Below are 20050 nucleotides of genomic sequence, written 5' to 3'. Positions count from 1 at the left end.
AAAGGTGTCTTCAGTTATGGGAACAGAACCCGCTGTCACAGTCATTAATTATTTATGGAACAGACTTGGGGAGGAGGCAGGGGCAGGTGGTGAGGCAGGCAATACAGAAATGGAGACAGAAAGATTTGCATGCGCTTATCTTAAAAACTCCCGGGTAGGCTCCTCCTAACCTTTCACCCAGGAAAGCCGTAACCCAGGCTGCCCTCTGCCATGGCCACCTCTCCTCCATCCCTCCCTCCTGGGAGGCTGAGAAGGAGGCAGGTGTCCTGGAGGAGACAGCTCCGATCTGCCCAGCCTGCTTGGTTTTGGATTTGGAAGAACTTCAAATTACAGGCCCAGTTGGCCACATGGTGTGGTCTGGAGCTGTCCCCTTGGTGCTGTGGCCTGTGCACAGAGACTCCCCAAGGCCACCGGAGAGGCTCCTGGCCAGCTCGCCCCTTCCCTCTCTTCGGGGTTCCTTCAAGCATTCCCCACTCACCCACCTGCTTCCCACCTTCTTCCTCCTTCTCACACGAGCTTGCCTCCGACTTCACAGGAAATGCAGAGGCAGCAAAGTGTGAAATGCAGAACCTCTGGTTTCCACACACACATGACATAGACAACACAAAACAACACATAGGGCACATATAGCAGACACACAACACACAAACAACACACAATGCACACACACACACCTGCTTCTCTACCCGCCCTTTCTTCCTGAAAGGTTAGAAGAGGCATCCTGCTCCTCACATACCCCCAATCCACTGCTTCCTCTTCTCCCCCAGACCTTCAACCCCTCTCGTTCTGCAGCCCTTTCTCATGAGCATTTACTGAGCTGCAGTTGCACTTCTTAAAAAAAAAACAAAAAACAAATGGGAAGAGTCATAAGCAACAGATTACCTCCCTCCTACCTGCAGTGAAAATAGAAGCATCAGATGCACGCCTCCCTTTCCCCCCACGTCTGCACACCTAGTGGGGGCCCCTGGGTGGCAGCCAGGCCCTCCCACCACAGCATCACCTGAGCTCCAGGCCCACCCCTTCCCGCCTTACCAGCCAAGACACAGTTCCCTGAGTTAAACCTTCTCCTGAATATGCAACTTCTTCCATCGCCAGCTCCTCTCCTACTTGAAGCCCTGCTCTTCCCTGGGTTCCTTCACTTCCCAGCTTCCAGTGTCTGGGTGACAAATGATAACTCCACACCCACATCTCCAGCCCAGCTCTCCTGCCTGGTTGGCCACAGGTGTGACAAGTTCCTAGCGGACAAGAGCCTCGAACAAAGCATGTCTAAACTTCTCAGAGTTCACCTCCCCACCCCACCGCCCCTTCTCTTGCTCCTTATCACTAATGTCTTAATTCAATAAAGCCAGTCAGTTGAACAAACCATTGTCCAAACCAGAGACCCATATGTGGTCCTGGACCTTGGCCTTTAACCTCCTTCTCTCTTAACCAGTAATCTTTCATGACCTATCTCCATGTCCCCTAAGTCCTTCTCCTTTCCCTATTTCCTAATTGACCCCCTCCTATCACACCCTCTGACAATGGAAGAGCCTCTGTCCTTCACATGGCCCACCTACTCCACTTGTTGCAGCCATCACCCTAAGAGGCAGACTGGAGCTTGCCACTGTCCCTTTAAGCCTTTTCCTGAATATCTGCCCTCCTTTACAGATCTCCTCCCAGAAGAAACAGACTCAGAGAAGAGGAATTGAGCAGAATATAGCAAATCCAGGGGCAGTGACATTATTGATTTGTGCATTTGTTCATTCATTAAATTATACCTTCAGAATCTGGACTTAGTCCTTCTGGGAGTCTCCGAGCTGAAGCATTTAGTTTTCTTGTTTATTTCCTTCATAGCACTTACCTCCATTTTGTTTTTAATTCACTATTTTTATACTTAAAAAAAAAACTATCTCCCCTTTAAGAATAAGTTCCTTACATAAAAGTTACTCTCAGTCTGTTTGATACAGTATCCACAGGCCCTAGTCCCAGGCAAGGCATACGGTAGTCACTTAATAAATATGTATGGGATAAATGATGGGATAAATGAATGACCACAATGACACATGGTAGTTTCTGTCTAGAGTCACTTCCATCAATACTAGTTTGAGAACCAAATTCCCATCACCTGTCACCAAGCCTTCACCAAGTACCTGCCATGTACAGGCAGAATGGGGTAAGCGCCAGCAGCACAGAGACAGAAAGTATGATTTTCACACTCAGGTGCCTCTAAGAGAAGGATGAACTGGGTACAACAGGCTAATTGTCAACAATGCAGGACCAGGACTCTCCATGCCCAGGTACTGGCCTCGCCTGGGGTGACAAACACAGACACCAGTCTTACAGCGAGGACCGTTCCAGGCTGACAAGGTGGGCCCTGGGGACTCTTCCCACTCCTCTGCCTTCTGTTTATCCAGATTCCAGATACGCATTCCATGTGCTTGGTCCCCAGCAGGAGGATGAATGGGCCTTCCATTCTGGTCCCGTGGGGCCAGAGCTAGAGAAGGGTGTGCAAATTTATCAAGAGAGAAGGAAGAAGAACAGGAACGGGTTTGGAAAAAAAAAAAAACAGAAATTGAGAAGGAAGGAAGGAATGGAAGGGAAAAGGAAAAGAAAAAGCCCAATTGACACCTCTTGTATCTCCTCTGCACTCCTGGCCCCAGGTCCCAGCGTGCTCGCCGGGACAATGCAGAGTGCTGCTTACAGCCTCCCTGAACGAACACGCCCACCCCGGCTTCCAGGGAAATCCAAGCTCCAGCCAGGATCTGGAGTGAGCTTTTATAAACATTAAATCAGACTGTGCAGATGTGTCACTCGCTGCTTAAAACCCTCCTTGGCTTCCCTCATGTTGAAAATAAAATCCAAATTCCATGTTCAGCCATGGAAAGCCCTGCATGATTTGGTATCTCTCCCTGTAGACTGCGTCCAGCCACAAGAATCTGCTTTTTGCTGCATCTGAAAACACCAGGCTTATTGAAGCCACAGGGCCTTTACCTAGCTGTTCCCTCCTCCTGAACTGCTTGGGCCCCTGATCTCCAGCAAACTGGGTCCTCAGTGACATTCACCTTAAACACCAGCTCAGCGAACAGATGCTCCCTTGACTCCCCCTCCTGAAGTAACGACAGGGTCCCCTCTCCATTACACATCTAGGGGTTATTCTTCTGCACAACCTTTGCTGTTGTTTAGTCACTAAGTTGTGTCCGACTCTTTGAGATGCCATGGAGTGCAGCATGCCAAGCTCCTCTATCCTCCACTGTCTGCTGGAGTTTGCTCAAATTCATGTTCATTGAGTTGGCGATGCCATCCAAACATCTCATCCTCTGCCACTCCTTTCTCCTTGTGCCTTCAACCTTTCCCAGTGTTCCAATGAGTCAGCCCTTTGCATCAGGTGGCCAAAGTATTGGAGCCTCAGCTTCAGCATCAGTCCTTCCAATAAATACTCAGGATTGATTTCCTTTAGGAGTGACTGGTTTGATCTCACTGTAGTCCAAGGGACTCTCAAGAGTCTTTTCCAACACCACAGTTTGAAAGCATCAATTCTTTGGTGATCAGCCTTCCTTATGGTCCAACTCTCACATCTATACATGACTACTGGAAAAACCATAGCTTTGACTATACAGAGCAAAGATGAGTATACTGATGCGAAGAACTCATTTGAAAAGACCCTGATGCTGGGAAAGATTGAAGGTGGGAGGAGAAGGGGACAACAGAGGATGAGATGGTTGGATGGCATCACCCACAACTCGATGGACATGAGTTTGAGTAAGCTCAGGGAGTTGGTGATGGCCAGGGAAGCCTGGCATGCTGCAGTCCATGGGGTCACAAAGAGTCGGACACAACTAAGTGATTGAACTGAACTGACTATACGGGACCTTTGTCAGCAAAGTGATGTCTCTGCTTTTTAATATGCTATCTAGGCTTGTCATAGGACAACATTTACCACTATTTGAATATTTTCCTAGACACATTTTTCTGCATTCCCCCATCTATTCATCTTGTACTGCTGCTTCTACTGATGCATATTTGTCTTCTACAAATTACCATAGTCTTTTTTTTTTAATTTATTTTAATTGGAGGCTAATTACTTTACAATATTGTATTGGTTTTGCCATACATCAACATGAATCTGCCACAGGTGTACACGTGTTCCCCATCCTGAACCCCCCTCCCACCTCCCTCCCCGTACCATCCCTCTGGGTCATCCCAGTGCACCAGCCCCAAGCATCCTGTATCCTGCATTGAACCTGGACTGGTGATTCGTTTCTTATATGATATTATACATGTTTCAATGCCATTCTCCCAAATCATCCCACCCTCTCCCTCTCCCATAGAGTCCAAAAGACGGTTCTATACATCTGTGTCTCTTTTGCTGTCTCGCATACAGGGTTATCGTTACCATCTTTCTAAATTCCATATATATGCGTTAGTATACTGTATTGGTGTTTTTATCTCTGGCTTACTTCACTCTGTATAATAGGCTCCAGTTTCATCCACCTCATTATAACTGATTCAAATGTATTCTTTTTAATGGCTGAGTAATACTCCATTGTGTATATGTACCAGAGTTTTCTTATCCATTCATCTGCTGATGGACATCTAGGTTGCTTCCATGTCCTGGCTATTATAAACAGTGCTGCGATGAACATTGGGGTACACATGTCTCTTTCAATTCTGGTTTCCTCGGTGTGTATGCCCAGCAGTGGGATTGCTGGGTCATAAGGCAGTTCTATTTCCAGTTTTTTAAGGAATCTCCACACTGTTCTCCATAGTGGCTGTACTAGTTTGCATTCCCACCAACAGTGTAAGAGGGTTCCCTTTTCTCCATATCCTCTCCAGCATTTATTGCTTGTAGACGTTTGGATTGCAGCCATTATCTCAACAGATGCAGAGAAAGCCTTTGACAAAATTCAACATCCATTTATGATACAAAGTCTCCAGAAAGCAAGAATAAAAGGAACATACCTCAACATAATAAAAGCTATATATGACAAACCTACAAATTACCATAGCCTTAAAAGCTTAAATCATTCCCCCCCACCATGTATTAGCTCACAGCCCTGTGGGTCTAAAGTCTAGGCACAGACGGACTGAGTTCCCTGCCCAGGGTCTCCCAAGGCTAAAATAGAGGTGTCCGCCAGGCTGTGTTCTCATCGAGAGCTTGGGGTCCTTTTCCTGGCTTGTGTGGTTATGTCAGGATTCAGGTCCTTCAGTTATAGGCTTACAGGTTCCATTTCCTTGCTGGCCACAAACCAAGCCCTGAGCTCCTGAAGGCTGCCCACATTCCTTTCCCTGGGCCCCTCCAACTTCAAAGTCAGAAACAGTCTTCCTCACATTGAAACCCCCTCATGCTACAAATCTCTCCCATCAGGAAAAGCCCAGTCCCCATGAAGGGCTCACTGACTGAGTCAGGTGACCATCAACTCCACCTGTAACATAACCTAGTCCAGGGGATGACAGCCCCATCACATTCATGGTCCACATCCACACTCCAGGGGAGGGTATTCCACAGGGCAGGAACACCAGGGTGCAGGAATTTGGGAACTAACTTAGAATCCTGCCTACCCTGCCTCACTTGAGTAGGACCTTGCCGGCTTTATCTCTGCACCCTATGGCCTAGGACCCTGTGGTTCTTCCAACCACACAGAGAACAATGAAGACAGTGAAAATACTGCACAGCTCAATGTGGGAAAGCAACAGCGTTGCTCAGAACTTAGAGGTGCCCAGGGCCCAGGAGCCCTGACCAATCCTGGTCCTGCCCTCCAGCCCAGGGACAAGTAAATCAGAATCCCACACCCTTGAACCAAGTCATGGCCACCATGCCACGGTATATAATAGATGCTCATTAATTTGTTTTTCATTTACTAATGGACTGAAAGGAAGAGGATTCTCTCTCCTGGAAACTAGTGTTACTCACTCAGTCATGTCCGACTCTTTGTGACCCCATGGACTGTAGCCCATCAGGCCCCTCTGTCCATGGGATTCTCCAGGTCAGAATACTGGAGTGAGTAGCTGTTCCCTTCTCAGGGGGATCTTCCCAACCCAGGGATTGAACCCAGGTCTCTTGTACTGCAGGCAGATTCTTAACCATTTGTGCCACCAGAGAAGCCCTCTTGGAAACTAAAGATGCAAAGAATTGAAAGAACTGGGGTGGCGGGGAGCAAAGCAGAAGCCAGGAGCCAATCTAGTGCTTCTTATTTGCCTCTACTCTTGGCCTGTTCCTCACCCAGCTCACCTCCAACCCCCTCTCCCCCAGGAAGCCTTCTCTGCCCCTGCCTGACGTCCTGTGCACTGAGTACCTTCCTACTTCATTAGACCCTTTTTTGAGGGTTGTCTTTGACCCCTTCTCTCCTATTGTTGATACACAGGAGGCCAAGTCCTACGTGCTGTTTTCAATTCACCACACCTGTGTCTCAGGTCCTTGTGTCCCCTTCACTCTCCTTGAGGAAGGTGGCCACCTCACCCACCTTTGTTTCTACCCAGTGCAGACGGAGCGTGTTTAGGCTGTGCAGACCCCTGGGACCACTTTCAGTTCAGTCGCTCTGTCATGTCCGACTCTGTGACCCCATGGACTGCAGCAGGCCAGGCTTTCCTGTTCATCACCAACTCCTGGAGCTTGCTCAAACTCATGTTCATTGAGTTGGTGATGCCATCCAACCATCTCATCCTCTGTTGTCCCCTCCTCCTCCCACCTTCAATCTTTCCCAGCATCAGGGTCTTTTCAAATGAGTCAGTTCTTCACATCAGGTGGCCAAAGGATTCGAGTTTCAACTTCAGCATCAGTCTTTCCAGTGAATATTCAGGATTGATCTCCTTCAGAATGGACTGGTTGGATCTCCTTGCAGTCCAAGGGACTCTCAAGGGTCTTCCCCAACACCATAGTTCAAAAGCATCAATTCTTCAGTGCTCAGCTTTCTTTATAATTCAACTCTCACATCCATACATGAGTACTGGAAAAACCATAGCTTTGAGACCTGCTTTAAACAGGAAATAGGAGATCGCCTGGGGAGGGGCAGTTGGGTGAAGCATGCTGTGTGCGGGGGTGGGGGAGATCAGGCCCCAGGAACACAGTGGGAAGCCCTGGCCCCTATGAAAAGGTAACACAGAAAAGGAGAGGAAGGAAAGCAATCAGACTGAGAGAGTTGGTCATCATCAGACTGGTGTGAGGACCCGCATCCAACCAAAGGATGTCTCTGCAGATACAGGCTACTTGTCTCTGTCCGATCCACCAGAAGAGCCATAGGCACTGAAAATCGTCTGCCTTCTCCTTTCTCCTTGCTTCCAATAGTGGTCAGTTTTGGTGCAAGTAAAATGATGCAGTGATGCCCGTGTTGAACATATGCATGTGTGAATGCTGTCACTTCAGTCATGTCCGACTCTTTGTGACCCTGTGGACAGGAGCCCACAAGACTCTCCTTTCCATGGGGATCCTCTGGGCAAGAATGCTGGCTGGAGTGGGTTGCCATGCCCTCCTCCAGGGGAATCTTCCCAACTCAGAGATCGAACCCATGTACTCTGCAGGCAGATTCTGCTGAGCTACTGGGGATGCCCAGGTGTGATATATTTGGCCCTTATCCAAGGGAGTAGAGAAAATTGATCTGATACACAAGTACGCTGAAAGGGGACCATAAGCCCTTGAGTGAGACCATCACCAGCATGCAAGCCCCACTGGGGTACGTGAACAGGAAGGTAACATTCATGCCACAGGTTCAAGAAAGACTCTCATTGGAAGTAAGATGGGTCAGAACTTACTGGACTCCAAGTCCTGGTTCTGGGCTCTTCTCCAGGGAGCCTGGCACTTAGCAAGGGATCAGAGGGCAGCCTCAGAGGTGATAAGCAGACTGGGCAGCAGGGCCTGGGAGGAAAAGAAGCTGGGATTATTCATTGGGGGAAGACAGGCAGGCAGGATTTAATACAATCTTCAGGTATCAGAAGAGTTCTTAGGCAGTGCAGGGTGAGTCTTGGCAGTGGCTACTGAGGATAGCATAAGGAGAGAAACTTAATCCCCAGCATAAGGGATTTAGGATAGCTAAGGGGGAGAATTTCCTGATGGTGAAGGTTGTTTAAAGTTGCAATGAATGGTCTGGGGAGAGACTGGGGCCTGCTCTGGAAGCTTTTACAAGTAGAAGAGATTATCCTCTGGCAGGGCAGCTTATCTCTAATCCTGCCTGAAGGCAGGGGAATGGACACAGTGACCTCAGGGTCTCCTTCAGACTTGGAAAGCAGGCCTTCCCATCAACGGGCCAGCCAGCACTGCTGAGCAGATGTGCTTTGAGGCAGGCCCAGAGTGTTCCCTGAAATAAGAAGAAGCCATGTGAAATTGCCTTCCCTTTGTCTATTTATTAGCCACGGCTGCCTCATGGCAATGGCCAGGTACCTCTATAATCTTGGGTCTAATCAAGGGCACCTTAGACAAGAAAGCCAAGCGCAGCCACAGACCACACTGAGACAGATGACTCTCCACTCGACAGAGCACCCCATACGGCAGAGCCTTGCTGTGGTCTTCTCCACGGAGGGCTCTGCATTTAAAAAGCCATCTGAAGGGACTTTTCTGGCAGTCCAGTGATGAAGACTTTGCCTTCTAATGCAGGGATGTGTGGGTTTGATCCCTAATCGGGGAGCTAAGATCCCACCTGCCTTATGGCCAAAAAACCAAAACATAAAACAGAAGCAATATTGTAACAAATTCAGGAAAGACTTTAAAAATGGTCCACATCAAAAAAAAAAAAAAAGTCATGTGAAAAGCTTGCTGGCTCCCAGGCAGTCACAACAGGGCATTCTCAGCTTGCTGCTACCAGACGAATGACCGAAAAGGGCTGCACTAGCTCTGGCTTTTCCTAAACCACACTTTCACTTCCTGCCTGTAAATTGACAAGGCTTCTGAGAACAATGGGCTATGCCCAGCTGTTCACCTTGGGGGCCAGGTAAGAAGAGCACAAGACCTTGGGTGCACGGAGCCTCCATACAGGTTGAGAACAATAACAGGAACACAGAGCATAAGCCAGAATGGCCTCAGAAGCCTTCTATGCTTGGGGAAATCTTGAAGGAAGGGCAAGACTTGGGCAGAGAGGAGAACCCCGACAATCTTCTGAAGTGGTTTTCCAAAATGCTGCGCAGATACCTGAACAACACCCAGGGCTGTAGTTGATTCAATGTTTGCTGAAACCTAGAAAGCCAAAGATAAGATGACCTTTGGCTTTCTAGAACCTGGGAGGAGGGGGGGAGTGTCTAACTCTGCCCAGTAGTTAGATAAATTTGGAAGTGGATATATATTTTATTTTCAGTTCTATTTCCCCAGTGAAGAAAGAATTATTTAGCCCTTAACCCTATACCTTCTCAGAACTGGATTCTTCATTCTTGCTATTTCCTTCTCACAAGTTAGCTGATGTCATTCCAGGGCTTTTTCTTTGTCCTCCATATCTCTGATCCAACTCTTTTACAGGATTTACACCAGGCCCCTCTCTGCTTTCCACCTCTCAACACTTGATAAGTCCACCTATCCATCCCCTCCCACACACACAGAGCCCTGGGGCCAGTGTCTGCCCTTCAAGGACACCTTTCCTTCTGGAGGAGTAAACACCAGCCTTCCAGGCACTTCTACCCAGACTGTATCACCTTCGGTTAACACAGGTACAGGACTGGAACAAATGGTCCAGTGTACTTAGGAGAAATAAGCATGTAAATGTATTATTCTGCCCATTGCACATGCCAGACACAGGCAGAAGCTGGTTGCAAAAAGCATATTAAGCATGCAATCAGCTGCATCCTCATGCCCAAATAAAGCTATTTTCATTTCATAAAGCAAGAGAGCAAGTCAAGTCATTAGGGAAATAGAAATGGGGAGCTTAAACGCCTAATTGGAAGCTCTATTGCACTTGCAAAGTACCTTTGGTTTTTCTAAAAATTTAAGGGAAACACATTGAGCTTAGAATTGCAGATAGATTGATGCCACATCCATTCCTGCACTAGCACAGAAGGAACACCCCTTCCTGTGGGCTCATCCCAACCCCAGTCACACTGTGTAAATAGCAATGAGGACCCAGAAGGTAGCAAGGGGCTCCTAAAAGCAGGAAAAATTGAAGGGACAGCAAAAGTCCTCTTCCTGTCCATGGAAGGCAGAATGTCATGACCACAGTGCCTCTCTGGCTGCTTTAATTTAACTCTTCCCTCTCTCAGCTAGAATTTTAATGAATCTGATGTATTTCTTGGACATTTCCTATGTGCCTGGTACAAACTGCAACTTCTCTGGAACTTCAGGGACCTCTTCTGTCAACATGCTTGGTGATTTAGCCCTGGAATTCCACAGAAGTGGCTGGAAGCCATGGAGGAGCGGGCTCCACATGGGAGATGTACAGACAAGGAGAATTCTACTCCCTCACATCCATGCCCACTTGTATCTGCTTAATATTTGGGGATTCCATATAGGATATTCAGTTCAGTTCAGTTCAGGTCAGTCGCTCAGTCATGTCCGACTCTTTGCGACCCCATGAATTGCAGCACGCCAGGCCTCCCTGTCCGTCACCAACTCCCAGAGTTCACTCAAACTCACGTCCATCAGGTCGGTGATGCCATCCAGCCATCTCATCCTCTGTCGTCCCCTTCTCTTCCTGCCCCCAATCCCTCCAAGTATAGTATTTTGGGATTCCATATAAGATATTATGTTGGCCAAAAAGTTCATTCAGGATCGTTCATAAGCTAAACTGAATGAACTTTTTGGCTAGCCCAATAACATTTGGTGAGGGTGGGGGAGCAGGGTTTCTGTTGCTTAAATACATACACACACACAATCCACAATTGAGAGACTGTAGTCTCTAATCTCACCACACAGATGAGGGAAGGCCTCATTGACCAGATGGGTAGCTCAGTAATAGAATTTAGAGGCTCGTGGATTCTCTGGAGCATGTATTCCGGGAACTCAGAGCCCAAGAAAACAAGGATCGTGTTTCCTGCGAAGGTCAGGCTTGATCTGTTGGGTGATCTTGCCCATGTGCCTTCTACATTACACACTTTTTCATAGAGAATTCATCTAAACCCATCTGGAGAAACCAGGACATTAAGATTAACCCAGATGCTCATTTGGTCCTGGAGTCTTCTTATAGATAAGGTCTTTTTATCCAGGAAGTCTCTGGCTCAGGAGGATTGAGGGTATTTATCAACACAGATCTCTTCAATCAAGATCTCTTCAATCAAGAGGAGCATGCAGGATCCACAGAAACACGGGAGGAATAGTCTTCTCAAGCCAACACCATCATGTTTCTGAAAATTTCCATAGAGCCCTGAACCACAAGGGAATAAACTCTAATGGTTGAACATTGGGTACTCTGAGTGCACATCAGTTCAGTTCAGTTCTGTAGCTCAGTCTTGTCCAATTCTTTGCAACCCCATGGACTGCAGCACGCCAGGCTTCCCTGGCCATCACCAGCTCCCGGAGCCTACTCAAACTCATGTCCATTGCGTCCGTGACGCCATCCAATCATCTCATCCTCTGTCATCCCCTTCTCCTCCCACCTTTAATCTTTCCCAGCATCAGGGTCTTTTCCAATGAGTCAATTCTTTGCATCAGGTGGCCCAAGGATTATAGCTTCAGTTTCAGCATCAGTCCTTCCAATGAATATTCAGGACTGATTTCCTTTAGGATTGACTGGTTGGATCTCCTTGCAGTCCAAGGGACTCTCAAGAGTCTTCTCCCCTCTGGGACAACTAACTGCCATGTCCCTTCAAGAGGCCAGCCCTGCAAATACATAAGGACTCAGTCCTTGATGTTTTCTTCTGATCCCTAAAATAGGTTCATACTGCAGTCTGATGGGCACTTCTCCACTCCATGGAATGTCTGCTTGACACACACACAACATGACAAGTGTTATTAGATTAGGTCATTACCTGCACTGGAAATGAAACCACAAGCATGTAACAGAGGACCTGCATCCAGGTATACCCAATCTTTCTGTGACATCACTAAGCGGGGCACCCACTTCTGTCCTTCAGTGCAGAGTTCACTGGGAGCCTCAAAGAGCATGAAACTCAACAGCTTTCCAAGCTGAAGAAACAGTTGGATTTTCATGGGCAGCAGGGACCGTAACTACCAAACCTCTAGGTTCTCCCTAGATTCTAACTCCAAAGAGAAACAAGGTGTCCCTGGAGAAATGGAGGGATGTGGAAAGAGAAAGAGAAGTGGAAACTGCAGAGAGAGTGATGAATGGCCAGTCTGCATTGCTGAACTAGTTATTACTGAGTTGTTTGCCATTTGGCCCCATGTATTTTTAAAGCATATAGTTAAGGAGCATTTATTAAAATGTTTTCAAGTTGTCCTTCTAAAGAAGAGACCCTGACAAGCCACTCAGTATATTGCAAAGGTGGGTTAAATGCTATTATCATTGCTGCAGAGATAGGAAGACAAGAGTATAATGGATTACCTTAATTTCCCAGAGACACGCGGTGCATTCATTACTGGCAGGGGGAAAAAAAAGAAAAAGACAATCAGATTAAAGAATCCTGAAACCGGGGCCACCTTGCCAAGAAAGCCAACTGGTTTGAGGAAAGGAGAGGCGAGCCCCACACCTCCAAGGGAGCTGCTCCAAAAAACGCAGTCCTTAGAAACACAGACACCTTCACCTTCCGGAGCTCTGAATTAAAATGTGCAACAGAAACAAATTCGCCACGCACAGAATCGCGAGGGCTCACCAATCTGCCGTGTGAGGCAGATTGGGAGAGGAGGAAAAAATAATCCAGATCCTAATTTAGTTCGGGAGCTTGTTTTCTTACACCAACAAATCCTTCTAAAAATGATTTCCTGATTAGAGGCAAACGTTGGAGGCCCAAGCTCTCGGAGACTGTTGTGTCGTCAGCACGTTAGTGTGTTTCTTAGCAACTCTCTCCCTCCACTTTTAGGAAGAAACAACACCTCTGCCAGTAACTCAAAGCGGGAGAAGACTCAGCACCTCTGATGATTCACAGCCGCGGAGGGAGGCCCAGATACCTGAGGTCTGTGTGAGGGTGGGACTCTAGTCAGTAGCCAGACTCAGACAGCAAATGCCAACGCAAGTGCCAGGCTGTGCGGGGAAACTGCAAAAGGCGAGAAGAGGGGACCACTGCATCTCTGTGTGTCTATGTACTTGCAGCCATCAACTGCCATCTCATAACTTGAAATGTGAATCCCAGTGCTTCTGCAGAGCTGATATCTTTCTCTCACCAGGCTTAAAGATGCAGAAAGCCCCTAAGGAGAAGTCAAGTCAGTGAAGGTTAAAGAATAGGGTTTTCTGAACTGATTTTATCTTAAACTTTGGAATTTTCAGGATCAGCTCGGAAAGAACTGAAGATCAAAACTTTATTTATCCATTGATTAAGCATTTATTACCCATTGACAGTATGCCAGCTCTTGTTCTCTGTGATTTCAAATCAGTTCTTTTGGCAAGGAGCGCTATCAATGAACCCTGAAGCTAGAAGGGACCATCAACTCCAACTATCTCATTTTCCAGATGAGAAAACTGAGACCTCGTGAGGTTCTCCTCCCTGAGATATGAGTAATTTATTGACAAAGCTAGAGCATAAATACATGTATTCCCACCATGACTACTAATTCTCAGACCAGATGCTTCAAAACTGGACTTGGATACTCTCTGCCTGAGAAGGGGAGACGTGATATTCAATTTGCCAATATTCACAACCTTGGAGGAAGTGATATTCATCCTAAGCCAAAACATATTGGTAAATTCTCTAATTTAGTCAGATGATGTCTCACTTTACATGATAAATGTTTCTAAAAAGTTGCATGCAAATCAAATTTTTGTAAATTGAATTACTTCTTTAAAAGCACAAGACAGATTGCTTTGTAAAGGAACCCTGGGCTGAAAATGAGAAATATTTCTGCAATTTAAATAATAACTACCTCCATAATTTATCTCTTCTGTAATTCATAATTTAATATTTCTTGGTTTTGTTTAGCATCACTTGCTTAAAACAAGAAAGATCTATATTTATGCAGCTACTGTCACCAAGAAGTTTGAAGTACATTAATAACAACTAGTATTCAATACTTTCCTTCTACATACTCTTAAGAACTAATAAGGATTTGGTATTCCCATTTGGCAGATGGGAAAGAAGTTAAGGCATGCAGTAAGGACAGATCTAAGATCGCGGAGAAAGTCAATCAGGTGGACAGGATGTCTGCATGTTCTTGGTTATAAATCCTGGATTTTTGTCTACTGGGTTAGGACACTGTAGGAAACTATTGTATTCAAGCTCTCCAGAGAAATAGACCCAATAGGATACATATGGATCTATAAGAGGAGTTTTATGGAAATTGGTTCATGTGATTGTGGAAACTGAGATATGCCATGATGTGCACTGGAGAACCAAGAAACCCAGTGAAATAATTCAAGTTCAATGGCCTAAAAAAGGGGGAGGGGGCAAAGGAAATGGAAGAGGGGCCATTGGTGTAACTCCCAGAATCTGAAGGCCAGAGAACCAGGAGCTCTGATATCCGAAAGTAAGAGAAGACAGATGTCCCAGCTGAAGATGTAACAGCAAAATGCCCATGTTCCACTTTTTTTTCCCATTCACACCCCCAGTGCATTGAATGGATGCAATGGTAAGGGAGGGTCTTCTTCACTCAGTCAACTGATTCAAACGCTAATCTCTTCTGCAAACATCCTCACAGATAGACTCAGAAATAACATTTCACTAGTTATCTGGGAAATCCCTTAGCCCAGTAAATTGAAAGATTAACCATCACAACTACTGTCTCCCAGGGAGACATTCTCCACATCTCAGATATGTGGACTCCCAAGAAATTCATGAAGCATCTCAAAGATATATACTCTAGGAATCCAGGAGAGCCTCCTACCTTTCTGTCTACCCAATCACTCAACTCATCTGGGGCAACATGGAGACCAAAAAAGAGTCTCAATCAATTCATAACAATGTGTCTTACTGATTCCCCATCACAATGCATCCCTCTGACTGTTCAAAAGAAAACTGGAGAATGTACAGGTTCTGCCCCCAAGAACACTCAGTCCACTGAAAGAGGCAAAACTCACACATGAAACTACATTCTAGTCTAAATGCACATGGGTCTCCTCCACTAAATGATAGAGCCTTAAGGAGAGGGACCATCTTCATCTTTGCTTTGTTAGCACCTTGCCTTGGAAAATGTCAGTAACCAGTTGAATTTTTCATCATATTCAATTATGAAAACGCAGATGGATTGGGAAGGGTGTTATCTGCAAATATCGGGAGAGACAATATAGAAGATATAAAATCAACATATTGTTTGTATCCCCAGAATGACTTCACCTCTTCTGTGGGAAGAATAATAATAAAGCCAGCCTCAGAGAGTGGTGGTGGCACTTGAGTGGCAAAATAGATCTAAAGCATTTAGCATGTCTCAGGCATGCATTGAGCACTTAATAAGCACTGCCTATCATTTATATTGTAAGGATCACAGATGGTGGTGACAAAGGAATGGATGACAGATCGATGCAGGGAAAAATTTTCCCACAATGTCAAGGGCTGTTCACTCGTGGAAGCTGCTACATGGGTGAAGCTCCCTCTCCAAGAGCCTGGACAGTCATCTCTGAATGATGTCAAGAAACTAGGTAAAGTTGGCTGAAGGCACTGGTTCATTAACCTGGCTGGGAATTAGAACAATGTAGGCAGATTGCCAGGAGAAATATCAATAACCTCAGATATGCAGATGACACCATGCTTATGGCACAAAGTGAAGAAACTGAAGAGCCTCTTGATGAAAATGAAAGAGGAGAGTGAAAAAGTTGGCTTAAAACTCAACATTCAGAAAACTAAGATCATGACATCTGGTCCCGTCATTTCATGGCAAATAGATGGGGAAACAATGGAAACAGTGACAGACTTTATTTTTGAGGGCTCAAAAATCACTGCAGATGGTGACTGCAGCCATGAAATTAAAAGACGCTTGCTCCTTGGAAGAAAAGTTACGACCAACCTAGACAACATATTAAAAAGCAGAGACATTACTTTGCCAAAAAAGGTCTGTCTAGTCAAGGCTATGGTTTTCCCAGTAGTCATGTATGGATATGAGAGTTGGACTTTAAAGAGAGCTGAGTGCTGAAGAATTGATACTTTTGAACTGTGGCATTGGAAACGACTCTTGAGAGTCCCTTGGACTGCAAAGAGATCCAATCAGTCAATCCTGAAGGAAATCAGTCCTGAATATTCATTGGAAGGACAGATGCTGAAGCTGAAAATAAAATCCTTTGGCCACCTGATGAGAAGAACTGACTCATTGGAAAAGACCCTGATGCTGAGAAAGATTGAAGGCAGGAGGCGAAGGGGACAACAGAGGATGAGATGGTTGGATGGCATCACCGACTCGATGGACATGAGTTTGAGCGAGCTCCAGGGGTAGGTGATGGACAGGGAAGCCTGGCGTGCTGCAGTCCACGGGGTCGCAAACAGTCTGACATTATTGAGCAACTGAACTGAACTGACTGAGACAGTGCTTTAAATGCACACAGCTTTAGGCCCATCCAGACATCTTTAACAACTGTGGGAAGACCCAGGAATTTATATTTAAATAAGCATCCAAAGTGACTTTTAGGTAGTTCATCAAGCATGGATCTAATTATCTAAGTTTTGAGAACCACCTGTAGAGAGAAAGTTTACGATCCCATCTGGATTCTGAGGCTCTAGGAGTTCCTTCATCCATCCTTGATCTCCTTCAGGATAATATCATTGAAAATCACACAGGTTGACAAAGTCAGAAAGGTTGGCTTCCAATCCCTGTTCTGCCATTTCCTAGCTGTATGACTTAACACATATTCATTATTCTCCCAAAGCCTCAATTTCTTGCCCATAAAATAGAGATAAAGATGAATACCTTGCATGGATGTCCTAGGAGGGGTTTCTGACACATAGTAAGTGCTTGACAAATGTTTTATAAGAAAAGCACCTCTCATTGTACAAAAAAATAAAAAGGACATAATAAACACGAATTCCTCTTCTCACTACCATCCCAAACTTACACATTATGTGGAGGAAATTGAGTTCACATAAACCAAGGAGACAACAAAAGATGAAAAAGTGAGACTAGAACCATGCATAGATGGAGATGCCAGAAGAACAGGAAAATAGCTTCAGTTCAGTTCAGTCGCTCAGTTGTGTCCGACTCTTTGCGACCCCATGAACCACAGCACGCCAGGCCTCCCTGTCCATCACAGTCTCCCGGAGTTTACCCAGACTCATGTCCATTGAGTCGGTGATGCCATCCAGCCATCTCATCCTCTGTCGTCCCCTTCTCCTCCTGCCCCCAATCCCTCCCATCATCAGAGTCTTTTCCAATGAGTCAACTCTTCGCGTGAGGTGGCCAAAATATTGGAGTTTCAGCTTCAGCATCAGTCCTTCCAATGAACACCCAGGGCTGATCTCCTTCAGAATGGATTGGTTGGATCTCCTTGCAGTCCAAGGGACTCTCAAGAGTCTTCTCCAACACCATAGTTCAAAAGCATCAATTCTTTGGCGCTCAGCTTTCTTTACAGTCCAACTCTCACATCCATACATGACCACTGGAAAAACCATAGCTTAGGGGGTTCCAAAAGCCAAGTGGATTCTCAAAATCTGAAGTAAAGCAGGGATAGAAAAAACACAATGCATTACATTTCTGTGGGAAAGTAAAGGAGAGTGAAAGTATCATAGATCTTTCTGGATTTTGTTGGGTGTTCTCAATCATTAAATCTGCATTTAGAAATATTTATATTTGCTGAAAACCAAGAGCCTTGGTGCACAGGGAGAATGAAAAGAGCAAGGGACAGGTCTAATTAATCATCAGGGGGCTGTCACATTGACAACTAGAAGAATTGGAAAGTTACAAAGTACCAGCACCAAACAGCATCAATCACCCAACGATGGTAAATAAATTAATCAAAAATCATTGGGTACCAAAAGGTCTGGGGGAAAAATAAAAGGCAGAAGAGAAAAAATGATTAGGAGCAGCTAGCAAGCAAAACAGCAGAGCCTGACCCTGTTAAAGCTAAAGCCATGTACCCTGGCAGATTGCCAGCTACTCTGCCTTCAATGCCCTGCCCACCCCCAAGCATTGTGCCAAGCACAACTGGGTGCAAAAGCAGCTATGGATGCTGTTGTCTTTGCACCTATTACCCCTTTCGTATTTAATGGGAGATTCGCTTAGGCTGCCTACTCTCTACCCACTAATAAAAGGGGAAATACTGTCCTTGACAGAGCTTCCCAGGTGGCAATAGTGGTAAAGAATCCACCTGCCAATACAGGAGACATAAGGTAAGCGGGTTCCATCTCTGGGTGGGGAAGATCTCCTGGACTAGGAAATGGCAACCTGCTCCAGGATTCTTGCCTAGACAATTCCATGGACAGAAGAGCCTGGCGGGCTACAGTCCATGCAGTCATGAAGAGTCGGACATGACTGAGCAACTGTGCACAGTCATATCCAACTCTTTGCAACCCCATGGACTCTTGCCCACCAGGCTCCTTTACAAGTGTGTGTGCTCAGTGGCTTCAGTCACGTCCAAATCTTTGTGACCCCACAGACCTTAGCCTGCCAGGCTCCTCTGTTCATGGGATTTTCCAGGTAAGAACACTAGAGGGGGTTGCTATGCCCTCCTCCAGGGGATCTTCCACACCCCATGTCTCTTGCATTGTAGGTGGATTCTTTACCACTGAACCATCAGGGAAGCCCCCCTTGATAAGTAGGTCACCCTAAATACTGCTTTGCTCAAAGCCATTCCCTGACTCATTACTGAGCTACCATATTTGTGTGTTTGAGTTATCACAGCCCCAGGACTTGGGAGAATTCATGACTCTCTCCTCTGGAATAATATTGTATGTATGTATGCTTAGTTGCCCAGAAGTGTCTGACTCTTTGTGACCCCATGGACTATAGCCCGCCAGGCTCCTCTCTCCACAGGGATCCTCCAGGCAAGAATACTGGTTGTCATGCCCTTCTCCAGGGGATCTTCCCAACCCAGGGATCAAACCCAGGTCTACCACATTGCAGGCAGATTCTTTACCATCTGAGCCACCAAGGAATAATATTAGGGGCCCTCTTTGACCTAGGATTATATAACACTGGGCCCACCTTCCTCAACCTGGCCTCTAATCAGTTCATGTACTCCAATCAGTTCATTTTTTTCTTTACCTGGCAAAAGAGTGGTTATGCAGGATATTAACCAGATCACCAACTTCCTCATTCTTTTCTAATCAGGATGCACACATCTACCCCTCAAGGTTCACACAGTCTCAGTGGTGAATTAAGAGAATCGAACACCTGGATTTTCTGTGGATCCACACTGGTCACGAAATATTTCAGTAGAATTTAACATCTGCTAGGGCCTAAGCTCAACCTTTCTTTAAAATACATTTTTGACATGCTAGATCACACATTCTTTATTTACAATTCCCTCACAAGTGATCATCTGCAATTTAATTCCACTTAACACATATTTCATGAGCACCCATATGGTTCTAGCAAAGACATAGAAATGAGGGGAGCCATGTCTCTCTGTATTCTGAGAACTCATAGATTAGTAAGAGAGACAAAACCATCACTAATGACATGCTCTAGGAACTATGACCACAGAGACATAAACCACGCACAGTAGGACTAAGGACAGAATTAACTCTCATACAAGACGATGGGAAAGACTTGCTAGGAGTGGGGAGTGGGGAGTGCAGAAAGACAGGATCTGATATGACTTGGAAGAAGCTCAAGTCCTGGACGATGGAGAAGAGAGGATACTAAGGGCAGTGACAAACTTGAGAAAGGCCTGAGAAATACGTAAATGCAAAATATAAGAGAGGAGTCATGGAGAGGTGACTTTGCTGCACAGAGACAGTAGGGTCCTGAGTGGGAGAGAGTGGTGATAAGGGTCAGGAAGGGTCCTAAAAGTACAGAAGCAACCACTGAACAATTCTGTGTACACCTTACTCTCCCTTCTCCAGACATCCAGAGACATCACAAGGGTGTCCCCTAGATCTTGGGGGCTAGAGTCTCCAAATATGAGAGCAGCAGCGGTAAACACTAGATGCTCCAAGGAACTCGTCCCCAGAAGGCGGTGCCCACGTGTGAGGCTCT

The 20050-nt window shown here is 46.0% G+C and overlaps 1 long non-coding RNA gene across 1 annotated transcript in view; it reads right to left on the bottom strand.

The window, feature by feature from the left end:
- The window catches only part of LOC133257374 (uncharacterized), a 51617-nt gene extending 33437 nt beyond the window's left edge, over window positions 1-18180 (bottom strand). The window contains exons 1-3 of the long non-coding RNA XR_009739519.1: window positions 12532-18180; window positions 12387-12420; window positions 7726-7828 (exon numbers count right to left, since the gene is read on the bottom strand). This is a non-coding gene — a long non-coding RNA (uncharacterized LOC133257374). The remainder of the gene's footprint in view (window positions 1-7725; window positions 7829-12386; window positions 12421-12531) is intronic.
- Window positions 18181-20050: the final 1870 nt, after the last annotated feature.

This window comes from Bos javanicus, chromosome 11 (assembly GCF_032452875.1).
Source record: "Bos javanicus breed banteng chromosome 11, ARS-OSU_banteng_1.0, whole genome shotgun sequence".
Taxonomy (NCBI): Eukaryota; Metazoa; Chordata; class Mammalia; order Artiodactyla; family Bovidae; genus Bos; species Bos javanicus.
This window is presented reverse-complemented; position numbering and strand designations above follow the sequence as displayed.